We start from the raw sequence: 20514 nt of genomic DNA, 5'->3' as shown, positions 1-20514 counted from the left end.
GCATTTATACGCAAACACAGGTGTAACCATGAGTAGAGCTCTGACTAAGCAATTACTGTACTGCTGCCAAGGACAAAGACATGATGGAAACCAGATGAGATGGAGCTTTTTGACACCAGGTGAACAAGTGTGCTTTATGGGTGCACATCCAGAGGAATATTCAAGGCAGAAGATTGCAGTTGTCTCTGCATCCATGTTTGCTGCAGCAAAAACTGCTAAATTTTACTGCATTCAATAACTTACCTAGCCTTATTCCACCATAGATATTCTGAATATTACTATATTGCTGTGGACAGATCTCAGCTTACTAAGTTTTCTGCAGCTGGACCACATGCTATTGGGGTAGAGACAAGAAAATTCAGTTGTAAGGATGAAAGTTTTACTACTGTTTCTACTCACCCAAACCTATTTCTGCACTGTGCAGAGCTCAGGCAGAAAAGAGAACCTGACAGAAAATAGAACATTAAATACTTTTCTAGTGATAACTGTATTTTTAATGGTGACAAATCAGAAATATACAGATATTTTCAGATGAGGAAGCAGAGCAATTACCCTATTCACATAACACAGGGAATACTGAGAAACCGATCTGAAACTCCGAATGCTGAGGTACACAGTTTAAATGCAAGACTACTACACTTCTCACATTAAAAAATGGTGATAACCATTTTTCAAAGAGAGTTGCTGGAGAGACCAAGGGAAAGCTGTCTGCAATCTTAGCAGGACTATTTTTTTCCTGATCTTACATTCTATTTCTCTCACCAAAATAAGTGAGAAAACTTTTTATGTCTATTTGCCATCCTTTGAATCTCAGTATGCAGGGCGGCACATCTCACCTTTAAATGCTCTGAACACTAGAAACTGAAACCACTAATAACTGCCTTCTGTAAGTGTCATTTTCAGAATGTGACCAGGGTATTTATTCTATTGACTGCACTCTTTGAAGTGCATAGAGAGATATCCTGCAGAGACTAAAGCAACTATATATACTTCCCATGGGTAAAACTGCTGTCATCTTCCTCCTATTGCCACTAACTGGCCTGATTATCCTCACAATGGAGCCAATTTTGCACTGGAACTATTCCACTATCTTCAAAGAAGGTTGTCTTCATTTAAATTTAATCTGAGAAGGAGTGTCAGGCTCCAAATATGATTTAATCCACACAAAATCATAAGAAAGTTGAAGTAAGTCTGTTTAAATCTTAAGCTATTTGATTTCATCTCTTTTAAAAGAAAGAAATCTAGCACTGAAGAAGCAAAGTCAAGAGTTTTACCCATCATAATCATTTGAGCTACATAGGCTGTTTTCTCCGCCCTATACTCCAGTGTTACTAAGTTCCTCCAGTTTTCTGCTTTTTTACTCTACATCAAGGGAAATGAAGTTACCACTGAAGGAAATTTGTATTTTTCAGGCTTGAGGTCTCAAACACAAAGCATTTTGAACACTCGGCAGAAATTCTCTAGAGTTATAACAGAACTACAGAAGTTCATCAAGGCAGAACTTAAAAATAACTGGCAAGGATCACTCAAAATAAATTAATGAAACATGAACTCCAGTACTGGGATGTACCTTATATTATATGTATTTATTAGTCTTTCAGGGCTTCCTTTTCTGTTTCCAAAATGTTGATGTGACTTTGTAAGTAGAATCAGTATGGTTCTGAGCTTTGACAACACAGCACTTGCTTCAAAGCCCAAATTACTACAAAATGATGAAAATCCTAAAGATAAGCCTAAATAGATTTTTTTTTTTTTTTTTTTTTTTTTTTTTTTTTTTTTTTTTTTTTTTTTTTGTTGGGTTGGGTTGGGGGGGTGGGGAGATAGTAAAGAAGAATGTAGCCATCACTTGCATTCAAAATTATTTCCTAAGGAGAATAGGAAACCTCAGTGATCACAGAGTGTGTGTAACACAGCACCTCTCCCAGGGAGCAAAAATATCATATTTTGCTTTCATCCTCTAGATTCCAGACCTGTCCTGCCTCCTGCCCAAGCACTTTGATGAAGCAAAATCCACCATGCAGTCAGTTGATTCAGAACTATGGACATAACAATATTGTTCATAGATTTCTTGGCTGGCTGATTTCCATTTGATCAGCTCACTGTTAACATCTACCTGCACCATCAGCAGGAACATAAATTCAGACCTCTCTCTAATATCCTAAGAGGTTTATACCTTTAAGTTTTTGTCAGATTTGTCTACACAGGCCAACACAAAAAAAATTACTGTGGTGAGCTAAAGACAGGCAACATGTCCCTATAAGCCTGATATTATCAAAAAGTTAGGCTAAAAGCATTATCACTTTGTTATTGCAATCAATGCTGTTCTGTTATACTTTGTCTCATTTGTACTGGGTAGCTGAAAAACTGAAAAATTACAGAAATTCTGAATGAATATATCCTGTAAATCCCAACAAAACACTGTTTATCATCCCCTTAAAGTACTTTCCTCTTCTGATTCTGGGAAAACTTTTCATGATGTTCTAACAGCTTAATGCAATGGTCCCTGTAACCTAAGCCTTAAATTAAAGCAGAACAATGGAAATGCTATGTTTGTAGCATTATTTATTTGACCTGAGATTGCCTTGGGGTTTTATTGTAAGTTTGGAGGCTGCAGAGCTCTGAAAGAAGCTTTTAGCAATTAGCGAATTTACTGTCTTTGGACATATCCTGAAAGGTAGAGATACACAACTCATTTTTATTTCTTAGCTCAGACTTGGACTCTTATGCTTACATTGGCAAACACAAAATCATTTATAAGCAGAATAAATAACAACTTTTCAAGAAAGTAGTGAGGCTCAAAAATGAAAGGACTGCAGCCGTTAGCTAGAAAAGATTGTATGTAGGACTATTATTACTTAATTTCACAATGAGTGATACCTTCAGAAAAAAAACCAAAACATTATCGTTCAGTATTAGGAAATAGAATAGAACACATCAAGAATTGTTTATATCTGTGGAGAAAGGAGCACTAAAAGCTATTCTAACATAAAGTATTATCCACCTTATCCATGAGCATGTCTAATGGGCACCTGGCACATATTTCCCACAGACAAAGCTTCCATCATCCCTTTATCAATTCAAGTTCTGTGGTTGAGGCTACTTTTCTTAAAATTCCTCATAACTCAAGGAGATTAACCCACTTGAAAGAAAATACGAAGCTGATCCTGACATAACCTCTTTGCCATTCAGGTCTCACTTCTACTGATTTTTTTTAATTTAAAAAAGTCATCCCTTGATTAAATAATATTTCCTGTCAGATTTTGCATTGCTTTTTCAGGAAAAGTTCCATTTTGTTGAAGCAACACATTCTCATGTACAAAGCCTTTCCTGTGGAAAATTCCACACTAACACTAATCCAATTCTCTTCCTTGAGGTCCTAACAAGATTCCTTCTTGCTATGCTTTCACCATAATTTTAAACTGGTCATGCTGCTGTCCTAGAAGTCCTGAGTTCCTTAAATGTCTGTCCCAGAGGTACTTTGCCCATCTAAAAGACAGGTAAAGCTGAAGTTTTAGCCCTCCCTGTGTTAAAACTCCTGTTCTTGAAACTGATGTGAGCAGCAGCCACATGGCTGCTGCAAGAAGTTTTAAAGCACTCAGAATTCTCAGATGTCCTTCATGCCACCTCCTACCCTGCAGCACATGTACAACTGTGCAGAGCTGCACAGGGTCTCCCAGCAGCTCCCCCTGCTCTCCTCAGCCCTGAGACCGCAGAGCAGCACCAGTGGGGCTGATCAGACAAGGTTCAGCTTCTTGCGATCTGTCCTCAGCTGTGGTGCCTCTTCCAATCTCGCTGAGCCATCCTATGGATTTGGGAGAAGTCACAGCAATGAATTCCTCCTCACCAATACATGCAAGGCAGGTGTTCTTATATCAGTAGTTGCTGCAAGGCACAGGTAAAAATTATTTTAAAAGGCACATGTTTTTTTCTTGCAAGCCTTTTTTTCCTCCTACACTGCTTCATTACAGCCTAATTCTGATTTTGTGCCATTGCAAGTTCCAACAGGTTTGTGCTGCCCATATAAACTAGGAGGTCTACAAGCCCCTTGAGATGCAGCAAAGATGGAAGATGACCAAGCTTGTCTCTTCAAATTTGTGACATAGTTATAAGGAAGAGTTCTACAAAACATTTGTTCAAATTAATATTTTTCCATTGTTTCTTATTGAAAAAAATAGCCAAAAAAGTCTACCATGAAACTGAATTGAGACATACCACTATCCAAGTTCAATCAAAAAGAAAAGAAATTCAGCACTCAATGAGTGGCATTCCAACAATTTGCTTTGTTGGCAGATGTAAACCACTGAAAATATAGTATTCAATATATATGGCATGTCAATACAATGCCATGTGAAAGCTTATGTATCTGACAGTGGCCTTAACGATAAATAAAATGGACTTGACAAGGGCAGAATTAATGATGTGGCTCTTCATTCAAACGACTTTTCTGTCTCAGGACAATGGATAAGAATTCATCCATTCCTAAATGGGTCCTTCTACTAAGAACTCCTATTAATTTCTTGTGAACCTTTTTTAAACTGAAGAGTATTGAAAATGTTCTAAACCAGTAAATGGTGAAAATGTGAAATAAATATTGCAGAAACACAAATCCACTGAGATTTGTGCTTTGAAATTTTTCACTTTTCATGGATTTGAAGGCAAGGACTTTTTTTCCTTCACAAGAGGTATAATTTGAGTGATTGGTTGCATAGTTGAAAATTAAATTAAGTATTTTTGAAATATGCATTTTTTAAGACCCTAATATATTTAAGCCTGCTTCTGTTTATAGCTCAGTAACTGCTCCACTATCTTGCTTTCAAAAATGCAGCAATTTTTTCCTTCTCCTTATTGTCAATTTCTCTAGAAAACTATGTATCTTGTTTAATTATTTTCTTTGCAAAATATCTTTCAAGTAATTTAAAACTTTTTCTCTTGAACAAAAAAAGTATATGAAGAAATGCTATAAAAATTCTTATCCCATGGGACTGCAAGACTTATGTTCCTATCCAAATACAAATTCTCATCACAGATACAGTAGAGTCCCTGATTCACAAATCCTAAGGGATTATTGGAAAACATTAAAAATATATATACACAGTCAATAAAAACACTAAGAGAAAAAATATATAGAACAGAGAAAGGACACAACTCCTGAGTTTATGGCTTCATAGAATGAAATGTAATCCACAGAGAAATAAAGTGTTTTATTTTTTTAATTTGTTTTTATTCCCAGGAAGACATTTACTGAACAATTAAACAAACTCCAAAACAATGTGAGAGCCCACTCACCATGGGTCTAAACCACAGCAGAAATGGAGGGATGTTTTTTAAATTTAACATGTATTCCAGGATTAAGATGCCCCTGTAAGCAAGTGAGAAGATGAAGTAAGTTATTCCTCTTTTACTCACCAGCAGACTTTATAGCATCTGGATCCATCATGACTCTGACATCAAGTCACATTTACCTGTTTGTCCTAAAGTGCAGCCATGTATAACCATCATGTTGTCTATGGAACTTTCTCTATAGAAAATACTTTTTTCACAATATATAAATGTCTCATTATTTTTACCTTCAAAATCCTGTGCAAATTGCTCTCTTGTCTTAGACTTTTTTTCATACTGAACATCCAAATAGCCTCTTGGCTCTTCCAGTCTTTGCAGTCTCATTTCCAATTGCTTATTTTATTGCAACTTCTATTCCCATTTAATCATTCTTACTATGTTCAACTCAGGCATGGAACATAACATATTCTCTTCGACTAAGTCTCTGTTAAATTCAAGTGAGAACACTTCATTAATTTTTCTACATATGTGCATATTTCTTGAATTTATAACAATACCCTGCCTCTTTGACTACTTTTTATACCATTAACTCTTTTTAGCAGACACCATGCTTAATTTGTCTATTCAGAAGCTGAATAAATATTTGTACAACCTGTAAAATCATAATGTCCTTTATATAAGTTGGATTATATACTGCACTTTCTGATCACAAGCATTTCAGGTAGTTTTCAGTTTCCAGTACATATTTGGCACATTTGTTAGGAAGTGTGGGTCTGTTAAAAGATATGGTGGCTTTTGAGTAGCTGGTCAAATGAGAAGATAAATGACATAACATTCACAGCCTGCATATTACGGGGATATGTCACAAACAATCATATTTTGGGAGTCTAAGGCAGGCAGCCAATTGAGAGACACATAAGCAAAAGAGGCAGTCATCTAAGATGGCATGACACTGTCAGTTACCCTTCCCCCACCAAGCTGTCCTGATTTCTGCACCTGAGGAAGTAACAAGGATGTATGTCAGTTCCTAATAGGAGCAAGGAGAGAGAATGTCCCAGAAATAGCCTCAACCCTTCTAGCTGTCCATGATGCAAGACCATCAAACTCAATCATCTAATGTGCTCTCAATCCTAACCCACAGCCTTGCCATCATAACATGGAATCAATCCACCTCCTTGAAGCACTAAAATTCATTTTAAATAAATTTCCTGATAGATCATAATCCAACATTTTCCCCTCATTTTTATTGCATATACCCAGTAACCATGCCTGGTATCCAGAGTATAATAATGGTGGAGTTGTGTTTTTAGGTTCCACTGCATGTATATTCAAAATGGTTTATCCCTCTGTACCCCCCTTGTGCCTTTTTGGTTCATCCCAGGTTTTCCCATCAGCACCTGTGTGTCCATCAATCCCAAAAACCCTGACTCAGGCCCCTGACCCCTCCCAGGTGACTTGTCCATCCTTCCCCTCTGCCTGGAGGCTTCTGCCAGGGTCGCTGGGTGATGGACAATGGCCTGGGGTCCCTCCCCTCTTCCCTGCTAAGTGGATACCCCAGGTGTCCTTCCCTCGGAGGGCCACTCCCATGTCTTCTCCCTTTGGCTGATCGGGTTTCCGCCCATCCTATATCAGGGCCTGCTCGAGGCCCAGAGCTCGCTCTCTTCTGGGACCTCTTCGAGTGCTGTTGGGCTCTGGGGCTCTCCCCAGAGTCACAATAAATCTTGGACCTACCCCCAGAAGAGTGTCACCTCCTTCCTTGCCGGTGGGATCAGCGGTGTCCTCGGACCCACAAAGACACTCTCTAAAGCCCAGCTGGGTTCAGCAGGGAGTGCCTCTCGCTGCCCTGTCACCCCGAAAAGAGCTAGCCAGGGCTAGCAAGAGATCTGCTCTTGTGAATTGGGGACAAGACGCGGCAAATAATTCTTTAGATCAATTTAATATCCAAAGTTAGCAGCCATTTTTGGATTTTTTTTTTCTGTCTACATTAGGAAAGGGAAACCCAGGGAACTACAGGCTGGTCAGTCTGACCTCCATGTCCATCAAGTTTATGGAGCAGACTGTCCTTGAAACTATGCCAAGGCAGATGGGAAGTCAGGAAGTGACTGGTGACAGCACCTCTAAGGTGCTGACAAAATTTGTTCCTGACAAATTTAGTGACATTCTATGATGGAATTGTGGATTTGGTGGATAAGGGAAAAGCAATGGATGTCACCTACCTGGACTTGTGTAAAGAATTTGACAGTGTCCTACAGTGTCAAATTTTCTTGTCTCTAAACTGGAAAAACGTGAATTTAAATTTGATTAATTGACCAGCTGCTGGATAAGGAACTGACTGGATGGTCACTTTCAAAGAGTTGTGGTCAACAGCTCAATGTCCAAGCAGAGATTGGTGATGAATGGCTGTGTGAGTTGACAACAGGAAGCCACAACCATAAAATCACAGCTGAAATGTAAACAGTACATTTATTTCCTTACCTCGTTAACCAGAGGATCCTTAAGCAGCACCCAGGCAGAGACACACAAGAGGGAATGCAGGTCCCACCAGGCTTAGTCCATCCTAGCAAAAGGAGGGGCTGCTCTTCGCACCAGTTTATCAAGGGCCCATGCACTCATAATTTGCCAACATGCTGTGACCTCCCCTGTGCTTTTTATGATCTCTGAGCTTTGATCTTCTTCCTCCCAGAATAGGGAGCTCAAGTGTCGCTGTTGAGGCAGGATGGGAACGAAGAACTCCAGTTTAGAAGGCAAGAAGAAAAACTCTTTATTTCAAATGCACCACTCTATTTACAGAGAACATGGTGCAGACTATTTTCATTGGTCTTAAAGTAAAAACATCTCACACCATTAGTGCAGAACACACCTATAAACAATGTGAACAAGAGAGATAGTGAATATTTACATTCTTTTCCAGTTCTCTCCCTGGCCCAGCCTGGTAGAAATGTCTCCTTTTCTCTCTGACTGAACTGAGAATATCCACACTCAAGCATGTCCATAAGACTGCCTCCAAGTCTTTCCAAACACCTACATTATCTCTACACAGAAATTCTACTTCTCAAAACAGAGGAGAAACAGCAATAGGCATAAAATACGTGCTTTCCCACACAAGGCTTATTCCCAGCTGCATGGCCACTCATCCAAATGTAGCATCCGTCTAGCATGCTCTAGCAAAACTAGCATCACCATTCTTCCACTTTTAACCCTTTTCTCCCAAAAGTGGTATTCCTCAAGGGTTGGTGTTCGGACCTACAACATCTTTGTCAGGAACACAGTCAATGGGATTGAATGCACCCTCAGCAAGTTTGCCAAAAACACCAAGTTGAAAGGTGAGATCAACACCCCGAAAGGAAGGGATGCATCCAGAGGACTTTGACAGGCTTGAGACGTGGGCCTGTGAGAATCCAATGAAGTTCAACAAGACCAAGGTAGGGTCTGGACTGGCGCAATTCCAATCAGAAATACGAGCTGGGTGAGGAATGGATTGAGATCAGACCTGGGCAAAAGGACTGGGAGATGTTGGTTGAATAGAAGCTTGACATGCCTTGGCATCACATGCTTGAGCCCAGAAAGCCAGCTGTACCCTGCACCAAAAGAAATGTGACCAGCAGGATGTGGACTGGCTGCAGCAAGTCCAGATGAGAGCCATGAAGATGGTCAGACAGATGGAACACTGGAACAAGTTGACCAGAGATGCTGTGGATGTCCCATTCCTGGAAGTGTTTAAGACCAAGTTGGAGGGGCTTTGAGCGAGCTGGCCTAGTGGAAGATGTCCCTGTCCATGGCAGGGGATTGGAATTATATGACTGTTACCTTTCCTTCCAACCCAGGCCATTCTGTGATTCTATGATTAATAGTCCATCTTTTCACAAATCAAAGTAGGGGAAAAACATAGACACCTCACCCCAACCACCCCTCTGAGTTATTCTTTTAATTACCTTTGCAAAGACAGCAAAATATTGAAGAGCAACTGTGGTCTTCCATTTTACAGAAAGGATAAGACATAAAAAGAATGTGCAGGAGATCTCTATAATGGAAATTATGCTAAGAGCAGGACTTGGTGACTCAGTCCAGAACCCAAAAACCTGTGCATCCTCCAAGATGAGACAGAAATAGAGAAGGACACTCTCATCCCTAAGTGCTACTGCAGTTTCATGCCTTCTGTGCTATGACATTATAGAGTTAACATGCATCACTGAACAAAATTTGCCCATCTGTTAGAGAAGAAATCTCTATATTTAAATTCTTGTGGCTTTGCTACAAGACTGCTAAGAGACCATGTCAGACACTCACCTGCATTGTCCAACTCCAGAATTCATTTGTCCTGATGCCTTTCATAATGTTGTGAGAAGAAAGGCATAAACAAGCCTAATCTCCCTTCAGGAGGCCTACTGCTCCCCCTTCAGATAGTTGGGACGAATCTCAGTCCCTGCACTTCAAGACAAGGCAAAGAAATGAGAATAAACTTGTTACATTTAGATGACCATACAGAGTTGTTTTTTTTTAATACGGTGTTTATTGTCAAATAAAATTATTTTCCACTTTTTCATTTTTAAATTCGTTGGGCAGGTGTGTGACAAAGAGTAAATCAATATAAATAGAGCAAATAAAATATAAAACCAGATTAAGAAACAATTAATAAAACAAAAAGAGTTGGCAAGAAAGTGATTTGGAGCCTGATATTTACCAAAGGCTAAAGCATAGTAGGTGGCTGAGGTTATTGTATTTTTGTATAAAGAAATAACAGTTTTCTGTCAGATTCTGTAGGCAGTAAGCATCTCAAAGCCATTTTTAGCTTTGCATGCAATTAGGCTGCTGAATTTAATGGGGATGCATAAACTCCCCTGTGTGGCTCATCTTGTAGGATGTATTTATCTCATGTTTTTGTGTTACATAGCAGCACAGTAAAACCTGCTTGATCCTATTAAAAAAAACCTTAGGAAACATCTATATTGAAATGCTTACATATTCTGTATGAAATACTTTTTTCATACAGAAACCACAAAATGTAATTTTCAGTCCATGTTAAAAGAAACTGTAAAGACATTTCATTATCTTAACAAACAGGCTGCTTCTCCTATGAATCCAGGATCATATTTGCCCATGGAAAATGTTTGGGATTTTTTTACCTCTTTTTGTCTATCAAAATAGAGACAGCTGAGAGTATATGAAAAAAGTACAGTCTTGTCCAGCTGACAGTGGTGCAATTATCTGACAATTTTCCCATCACTTGTGCTTGAGGACACCCCTAAAGCAGGAGCAGTGCTGAAAGCAGAGATTGGTTATTTGTAAAAAATAGCAGGACAAATCCGTAATTTAACTACAGGCTACATAGCTTTTTAGAAAAACCTTGAGATGGGAGAGTGTAAACCTAAAGTTTTACTAATGCCTAAGATGAAGTTTGATTAATTTCCAGAAGACTGCAATACATACCCATAAACTTTAATAAGGAAGCAAAACCTTGATGACACAAGACGTGCTTTCTCATACAACATTACCTACTAAAATAAATTACTACATGAAGAGTTTGAAGCAGAAGAGTAGAGGCTGCAGCAGGAAGTTCTAAATCTGTAGCATTTGGTTGTAAATTCAGCAGACCTGGTCCCTAAGCATTCAGGATTACAATCATGAAAGGTATTTCTGTGTACCTTATACTGTAATAGTCATTCAGTATTTATTGATCTAAAAGGGAGGTAAGCAATGAAACCTCTTTGCAGATCTAACACTTAGCTCTTATCAAATAGAGCACTCTAAATTACTGACATGGAAAGGTTGTACTCAGTCTTTTGCTGGGCTGCAGCACTACCTTTAAAACTGCTCAATGTGTGTATTATTAAATAGCAGGACTTTTCAACTCATGGTCTACAAACAAGTTTTGCGCAATTATGAGAAAAAACATATCTGTCCACAAGACCATTGTCACCCCTTGCATGTCTAAATAAACTTCTTATCCAAAAACGTAGTTGAAGAGCTCCGACTGTGATTTGCTTTGTGTATTAGTGGTGCAAGAAGCTCCACTTATTATTAGAATTTGCTGCTGTTCTTGCTAATAGAGCACTAGTGGATAGCCCAAAAAAGCACAACCATCAGCTGTACAGGCTGCTTTGTGTCTGACAGATTTAACAGACCAAAAGTAAAAAGGTTATAGAAGATCAACAGAAAATAAATTAGAGTGAGGAAGCTGGTGAAGGAGATCTGCTGTAACACCTGGTGTGATTTTTCAGCAGGACGCAGCATTGGAGCTCTGACAGGAGGAGCAGGTTCAGTGGTCTCAGAACAAAGTGATCCTGGATCTCAGGATTCTTTGGCACTGGCATGGCAGGAACCAACATGAAATACCGAAGGAAGAATATAATGTTTATGGATTTTAAACAAGCTGAAGAGGGAAATGAGAAAATTTAGGGGACATTTTGCAAAATGAAAATGAGAAAAAAAAAGAAAATTCAGATTGTTATGCAAGTAAAAATTAATAACTAATTGATATAACTAACTTGATAGCAAGACTCATGAGTTTTCTGGGTTGACACTAAGTTGGGGGTGAGAAGGGGGAAGTTTTGGTAATCTAGTGAAGAAACATGTTTCTCACAATACAAAGGTGCTGAGGATGCAAAAGACATGGGTAACTGGAGGTATGAGTGGATGCCATCCTCCATGTTCTTCTTATACATGCACATGAAAGAAGTAGAAGAATAGGATTGCCCTGGAGCTCACAGTTTCTAGCTCCTCTCTATCAGTCAGGTGCCCTTAAAAATATGAGGTCTTTGCTAAAGACCAAACAGGGATTTATAAACAAACAGGAAAATTATAACTAAGAACTTTTCCAGGATTTCATCTGAAGGAAAAGCAACTACTGGTCTGCTGCTTTATAACTGGAAAACCTATCATTTTAAAGAGAAATATAAATCTTCTCTCTCCTTGATAAGATTTACTGGTCTTCATAAACTGCTTAATCATGAACTTACTAGTGTTTTTGATTAATGGCTGGGGAGAGAAAAAAAAGTCGTATTTTATCTGAATAAGAAATGGCAGTTTTGTGAGAGCCATAACCAAGCTAAATCTATAACAGAAAGGAAATGGCTTCTTTCCAGCTTGTACAGCACTGATTGAGCTTTTAAATACTAAATAAATCTATTTGCCTAAACTGGAAGAACTTTCATTTTTCCAATAACAAGCTTAAACCTGATATCAAATATATTAGCAGTCTAATGCAAGAAGAGAGAAAAGACATGCACTATTTTATTCCTTTCAGTTCTTCAGGTGTTCTTTAAAAGTTTTTTTTTCCTCCTTAAATAGAAGTACTAGTGACTTAGAAAAGCAAATATTTTACTGCATTTTACCACCAAACATGCTATATCACCTTTAGAATCTCTTTACCTAGGTTTCTGTGCAGCACACACTAGTGCAGTCTAAAAACGTTCACATATAGCTCCTAACACTTAAGACGCAGCTTTTTCAAATACTTATGGACATGGTGAACTTTAAACAGAAAACTAATTAAATCTTTTTTTTTTTTTCATTTACAACTTCAGTGAAGGAATTCACCTTTTTTAAAATTATTCATGTGCACATATGCCAGGAGAACAGAATCAAAAAGCATGACAGATGATGGCAAGTAGAAAAATCACTAGCGCAAGTAACTGTCTTTCACAACTGTTGTATACCCACAAGAACCATTCCAGTGGAATGTAGGGACACAGGAGACAGACTGATGTTTCAAATGGGTGCAAACTTACTTCAGCACACTGAGTTAAAGAAAGTTAAACTACACTTCTCCTTAAATTATCTGACAGCTGTGTAGAGGTAACCTTAAAACTAATGAAAGGTGCTTTTGGGGGGAAGTTAGAATATTGAGATTAAAGAGATAATGAACTAAAATGAAAAGAAATCAGGTAATTTTTAAAATACTGTTGTGGTTAGCAGGCCCCAATAGATGTAGAATTTTCTTATCTGTAGGATAAAAATGTCAGAATTTGATGACTTATTTTTCATTAGGAGAGGATGTGCAAGTAACAACCTATCAATTTAAAATTTGCAAATAAAGAACACCTTTTCATTCACACTGTCCACAAAAAGTATTAGTAAAATGGGAATATGAATTCTTCATAGCATTACCTAAACATAAGTAACCCCTTCCATCAAACATAAAGTTAATAGAATAGGTCAACCAAGCCAATAAATGACTTTTTTTTTTTCTCCATGCAATACCCTTCTTTTCAAATCTATCTCACTGTATAATGGGAGTTTCTCTAGCAACATTAGCCTCTACTGCTTCCCTTGGAACTAATAAAATTTTACCAATGTTATACTTATATATAATCAATGTTATAAAATCTTATATGTTATATATTATATGTTACATACTTATATATTTAGATGTTATATAATCATATCTGTTATAGTTATATAATCAATGTTATACTTATAAAAGAGAGGTCCAGGAGATACTAGAAATGGAGTCTGGCTTGCTTATGGAGTCATTATTCTTCTGCCTTTTATTACTGCATCAAATGAGTCTCTAAATCAAGTCCATCATTAACAGCAGATCCTCTTGAACTGCAGGCCAGTCAGGTCATGACTATTTTAGAGTCAAGGCTTATTAAAATAATTTTCCATTTGATTTTCACTCCTGCAAGTTTTATGTATTTTATCCAGTAAGTGAAAATGAAATTATTTACATAAAATTTCCCATCTTTACAAGGGAAGTTACCAGTCTGCTCTACACTTCCCAAATGATGGAAGTGCAGGGCTAACACTAGCTCTGGCTCTCCTTCTAATCTTCGACTTATAACAGATACAGCTATACTGATTCAACAGCAGATGTTGAGGATAGTTATTTTCATCTTTACCAAAGGTCAGCCTAGTATTACAGAAGAGTGGGAACCATGAATATGAATCCCTTCTTGTCAGAGGTCAGAACTAAAGGCAGGCCCTGGATTTAAACTTATGATAGAATTCACTAGAAAATCGCATTAAAATATTCTCAATGCTCCCTTTTAAAAGAAGATGAAAAGAGAAAGCAGAAGCCAGTACAGCATTTGGAACAGTATAATTATATTAGACACTACTTTTCTGAGCCAAGCTACTTACCCAAAGAGTTAATATTTCCTAATGTGAATGTTTTCATACTGCACTATCTCATCAGAGGAAACTGTAGTGTTAAGTACCATTAATAATGAATTAAAAATAATAAGAATTCCTATTCCTTCCATCAGAGGTTTCGCCATCCAAACAACTTATTTGTCAATCATGACAACTCTAAAAGTTGCAAAAAAAGGGCTAGAATTAAAAAAAAAAATGCATTAGTCTTGATCTCTGCATGACAGGAAAAGCCTCCTCAGACAGTAATTACTTTTAAGGAGAGGAAAGCACACAAAGTAAAATGCAAATGTTTGATGGACTAACTGAAACTGGAGTAAGTCCCAGTTCAGTGCTTTATCAGTTATATTGAACTACTTCCATGTTTAAGGTGCTGGGTTTTTTTCTCTGCTAAGGCACTGCTTTTTGCAGTATTCAGTTTGCAGTTTGTTACCATGTTGTTGACTAGATGAGGTAGTTTGTGTTGGTGGCATGCTTTAAATATTTATGTTAGCAGAAACAGAAGGCTTAGCACCACTGCAGTGGGAATAGGATGCTCTGAGGGTACATAGAAAATATGATGTGTTTAGAGGAATACATTACACACTTCTGAGAGTTTTTCTTCTTTTGATAGCACAATGAATTTCAGCTTTCCAGAAGAGATGCAATTTATAACCAAATTTCTATTTCCATTTCCCTCAGATAGAAGTGTTAATATAAACAAGTGTTAATATTGCTGGCATGAAAGACCCTAAGTGTATAACCCTCTATTCCTCCCCTCCCCACAGTGATCATTTGCTTGCAAGACAGAACAGTGGCCACAGATGTTTTTCCTTCACACTTATTTCTGCTCTTCCCCACAGGTACCTGTCTTGCACCTCTGGGTCCTTTTTCATCTAAATTAAGCCATGTCATCATCTCCACAGTCCCTCTTCAAGAAAGTATGTCAAGCTCTTATAACTAAAGAAACTGAGAAGTAAAGTAGTCTTAAGAAAAAAAAAAAAAATAGGGGCACTGCATCACTTAAGTTATCACATTCGCTTCTGTTTCTTAAAATTCTCATTTTTATTAGAAAGGGAACCTTCAAAACACTACAGATATTGAACATGAAATTGCAATTCTGTCCTGATCACCTTCAGATAATTTTCAGTGTAAGAAACTATTTCCTTCTCTCTTCCTCCCCAATCCCACTTTATTTTTATAAGAGAATATAATTGCAAAATGTTGAGATGATATTGGACAGAAACCTGGCACCAAGAATGAGATTATATATTGCAAATATTCTGAGCAAAGGACACTTATTTCATTGGTTTGATTTGTTTTTTGTGTTCGGTTGGTTGGTTGGCTTTGGATATTTTGTTTTTTTGTTGTGATTTTTTAAAGAAAAGAATCCTTTTTTTAAATGGGGACTCCTTTTCACCTCATATTAGATGGTTCTGAATTCCAAAATGAAGGATTTAGACTTAAACCCTATGAAAATTTGAGATCCAGGTGTTCAAGAATATCTCTTCTTCCCATGTACGATGAATTTTACTTTTCCTGATGCACTCACACACATGAAAGACAAACTTACCCAATGTTTTCTTAGAGTTTTATTTAAGGGAAAGAATTTATTTTCTACCACTCTTCCGTGCTTGTTATTCATGGTATTCTACATAAGAGAAGCAATGAACAGTGGTTAAATAAGTAAATGATAACCAGCTAGTCTGGTGTGAAATTATAGTTAAATACATAAATATAGTTACTAGAGAATAACCCTTGCATTTTTCTTTTGAGTATAAAAATACATGTAAAACAGTAGTTCTGAAACCAATATTACAATATCAAAATTTTTAACAACAGGAAGCATTCCAGATTAATGCTATTTTATAAGGCTTGAAAACAAAGCAGCAGAAACACATTTTTTGGGAGTCTTGCCATTTTACTAAAATTTTTGACAGCCTATTATTTTGGTATATGCTTTCAGGGTTCAGAGATCTTACTGCTCTTACCAGCATTTGAGGGAAAATAATTTTACCAATGTGACTTAGTTTTCTAATTCCTGATGTAAATACCCTTCAGGTAGAAAAAAGACAACTTGTCCAGTAGTTTTCAGTAGAAGTTTTTAAATTTGGTGCAAAGGCAGTTCATGCAGCCCCACGCTGAAATGCAGGCTCCAGTTCAGGAGTCAGACCTTTCAAAGGAAAAGGTTGTATCCCCTCCCTGTTTTCCTCCCAGGGCTTCCTACTGAAGACATTCAGCAAAGGAGCTCTTGTCAACTTTCCTACTGTAAAGAGGTGCAGTATGTATAAAATTTAACAGAATTTGTTTTAGCTCATCTCACATTGTTGTTAGAGAGACAAGGGTTTCTTGTACAGTTTCTAGCACTGTTTAATTTTGTACCTGTAACATAATGGCATGGTTTCAGCAGAGGCCAGTGTTCATTTTTGCCTTTGGGAAAACCAAACCAGGCACTGTCTTCAGCAGATGCTTTTGTTTGTTTGGTGGTAAATACCCTTTTGTGGATAGAACACTCTCCTTTGTACACTCTTTTATTCATATGGTTGCAGTTATTGCGATTTTTTAGCAAATTTTGATTCCACCTTCTACTGTTTTTAAGTGTTTCATCCACTACTGGATAGGAGGAAAGGGGAGCAGCTTGAGTGGGTCTAGTGGGTTTAAAACTGGGTTTTAAACCAGCACAAGCATATTTTTAAAAACTCTAGCACTTGAACTTCATATTTTGAACTACTTCAGTTTCCCTTGAAGTGACTTATACACAGAGGGTTTCCCCTGGGAAATGTCCAGCAAACCACATACAGGCAATTTCCCATCCAAATGTTGTGATAGAGAATATATTTCCTTTTATAGCAATCTATTGTTCTTCATGGAGAAGAAAAATAGGAAAAGAAAGGGGACTATGACCTCAGCAGTATAAGGTTACTAAATGACTGAATGTGGCATGAGACCACTCTTTTTTGGGTTTTGTTTGCTTCTGAAATGAGAGTGACCTCTTTCACATTCCAAACAAGTACTGTGTACCCATGAAGGTACTTGAGGAGACCCTAACTTGCTGGTTTGAGATTATGTGGTCTACTTGAGGGGCTGCAGGACACCTCATTCTTTCAGTGATGTAGCCCTGGCTCAGAATCCTCCAAGCAGTTTTTGCAGCTACCTTTCTGGAGGGTCTGCTCCTTTTTGGTTCCAAGTTCATAGACTAATTTTGGATACTCATTTAAGTAAGACACTTCTGAGCTCTAGCTTAGCAGATAAAGCTTTCTCATGTGATGAGTCACATTTTAGGCAGTGACAGTGATGTTACTAAAGAAATTCTGCCCATAAGGACATGTAAGAAATACAGACATAAACAGCTATTTATGGTGTCTGGGTTTGTGTTTTGTTTTTTTTTTTTTGGTGTTTTTTTTTTTTTTTTTTTTTTTTTTTTTTTTTTTTTTTTTTTTTTTTCTGAGGGAAAAAAGAGATTCCAAAAAGACAGGAAAAAAATAAAAGAAAAAGCCAGACATGCTAGGGGAAGTGTACCTTCTACTAGTAGACAAGAACCTTTCCTCAGCTTTTATTATGCCTGCAGATGAATGTCATAACTAAACATAAAGAGGTTTGCATTTTTCTTGTGTCTTACATCCCACTCCTTTAACTCACATGTCATTCTCATTAAAAGAGGTCACTAGCAAAAAGTGGCATCAGCCATTATAATTTTGGCAGGCTGACAGTCAATTTTATCACCTCCTACAACCCACACATCACATTACAGCATGATTCGATGATCATATTCAAAGCTAGCCGGGATCTGGTGCAGGCTCTAGAAAATGAGCCTTTAGGATATGGCTCTCAACTTAACTAAGCAATTTTATATAGAGGACTGTGAAAAGGAATAGGAAATAACAACATTGTCTTTTTTCAGTATATTGCCGAAGAAGTGTTCCAATCTCTTTTTTGTTGTAAGCTAAATAAATCCTATGATCAGATTTTACAAATAAAACTGAATTTAAAAGGAAAGTCTGCATTCCTTGAAGTCCAAATAATCAAGATTATTACAAATTTTCAGATTCCTCCAAACCATAAGATCTATTACTGCATCAAATTTAGGATGCAAAAGATTTGTGACAGCATATAAACTGCAACATGTGAAAAGCCTTATAAATCAGTGCAAAATTAGATATAGTAAAATGGTGAAGGAATCATCCTGTAAGAAATCTTTGTAATTTCTTTAGATGCCTCACTGAATACTAAAGTTGTAACGCATACATCTGGCTACGACTATGATAATATTCTTAAAAGAATATATTTCCACTGAAAGCATGAATTCATTTTCTTTATTAAGGTAGAGTTAGTTAGAAGATATTATCACCTTTGTTTAAAAAAGGAGACAATAAGTAGATATGAATAATCTGAGCTCCAAAAACAATTTTAATCTGAGGAAAACATAAACAGTCTTTTAACAAAAACCCCAGCATTAAGGAAGACAGGTCAATTACTGTTATAATTTTTATTAATCCACACAAATAGTGAAAATTTTCAAATACTGCACTGTGAAGAAGCAAAAATTATGAAAAGTGATAGATTCAGCTTTTGTCTGACTACTATTACAGAGCTGTAAAGAAAGATGTGCTACTCTTAGCTGTCAAGATCCTTAAATCACAAAGATAAAGTGAAGAAAGATACCTATGAAAAACATCTGCACACTACATTTTGCATCTAGAGAATATCTGAACAGAAGTGAAACCCAGGCATTGATCTTTTTAAAATGTTACACATGAGTTAATACGAAATAAAAATTTCAAGTAATATCTATTGATCTGTACATTCAAACAAATTGAGCAACTGACATTACCTTTGGAGGAATGAAAATCAGTCCTTGGAATTCACTCTGTGCCTATTAACTACACTGGGAGTTAAATCTGTGCTCACAGTGCTTTCAAACATTTTATTACAAGTCCCAGGCAAAAAAAAAAAAAAAAAAGAAACCAATAAAAACCAAACCACCTCAAAAAATAGTCTTGAAAAATAGGAATCTCTTCCTGTTAACAACTCTCCTAATTATTCAGAAAAAGAAGTCACACTTCCTTTTGTATATTCTTATTATTTAAGTACTGCACTCTTTAAGATTAAAAATAAAATCCTTTGAATAAAAATTCTTATGGAAAGTTTGAAAAGCCAATGCATATGTCACATTTTTTACTGGAAGACAAATATTTCCTTGAGGAAATCAAAAAAAGGGATAGGAGGTAAATCAATAATAGATATAGAATATAGTCATCCTGTAGCTAGAGAATATATGAGAGAGGCTTGAAATCTCTGTATCCTCTGGGGTTTGCCATAAATACAACATCTAGTAAGCCCTGGTCAAAGCCAATGTAGCTAAGAAGCTAACTGCACGTAGTCTATCTTCTTTTCTGCAGCACTCATAATCTTCTTACTTAAAAGTGCATCACAGTATTCAATTCCCTGATGTTTTAGCATGTTCAAAGTGTGGTAAAAATACCTAAATAGGCATTGCACATAGAAGAAAATGGATACATTGAAGCAGATTAGTCATTTTACCAGGGTCAGACATGAATTTATATCTCTATTGGTATCAAAATACAAATTTTGTTGTAATGTGCTTATTCCTTACAAAATCAGATCATATGAAGGGGTTTTGAACATTCGTTTAATTAGTCACAGACTGAGCAAATATTCATTAACTGTGGATGTCCATAGTATGCACATCTTCCCAATGGCACTTTCCTTTTAATGTCTGCTACATTCCTTTTGCATGCCTCTAAATTATAAATTATATGCCAGCATAAACATTTAAACATATTGCTTCACATTTTTGAAAAGCAAACTGGGCATAATTTTGCAGAAATTCTTAAGAGAGATACATATTTTCTTATGAGAGTTTACATATGAATGCTACATATTTTCATTGCATTATGTTTTTTTATGCAGAACATTACCATTTTTAATAAACAAGGAACAAAATTACCTGTTCTAAAAGAATTTAGAAATTAAGAATTTTTTTAAATGAGAAAATGGTTACTCTCAAAAAGGCTCAGTATTCAAATACGGTTTGGATGTGGCTATTGTTTAAAGTTTCCTGAACTGGTCAATTTAATCCACTGAGATTTCACAAAAGAAATTAAAAACAAACTTTTTTTCTAAGATTCTTCTGTTATGAGGCAA

Source organism: Vidua chalybeata, chromosome 1, assembly GCF_026979565.1.
Source record: "Vidua chalybeata isolate OUT-0048 chromosome 1, bVidCha1 merged haplotype, whole genome shotgun sequence".
In the NCBI taxonomy this organism is placed as follows: Eukaryota; Metazoa; Chordata; class Aves; order Passeriformes; family Viduidae; genus Vidua; species Vidua chalybeata.
Note: the sequence above shows the minus strand (reverse complement) of the source record.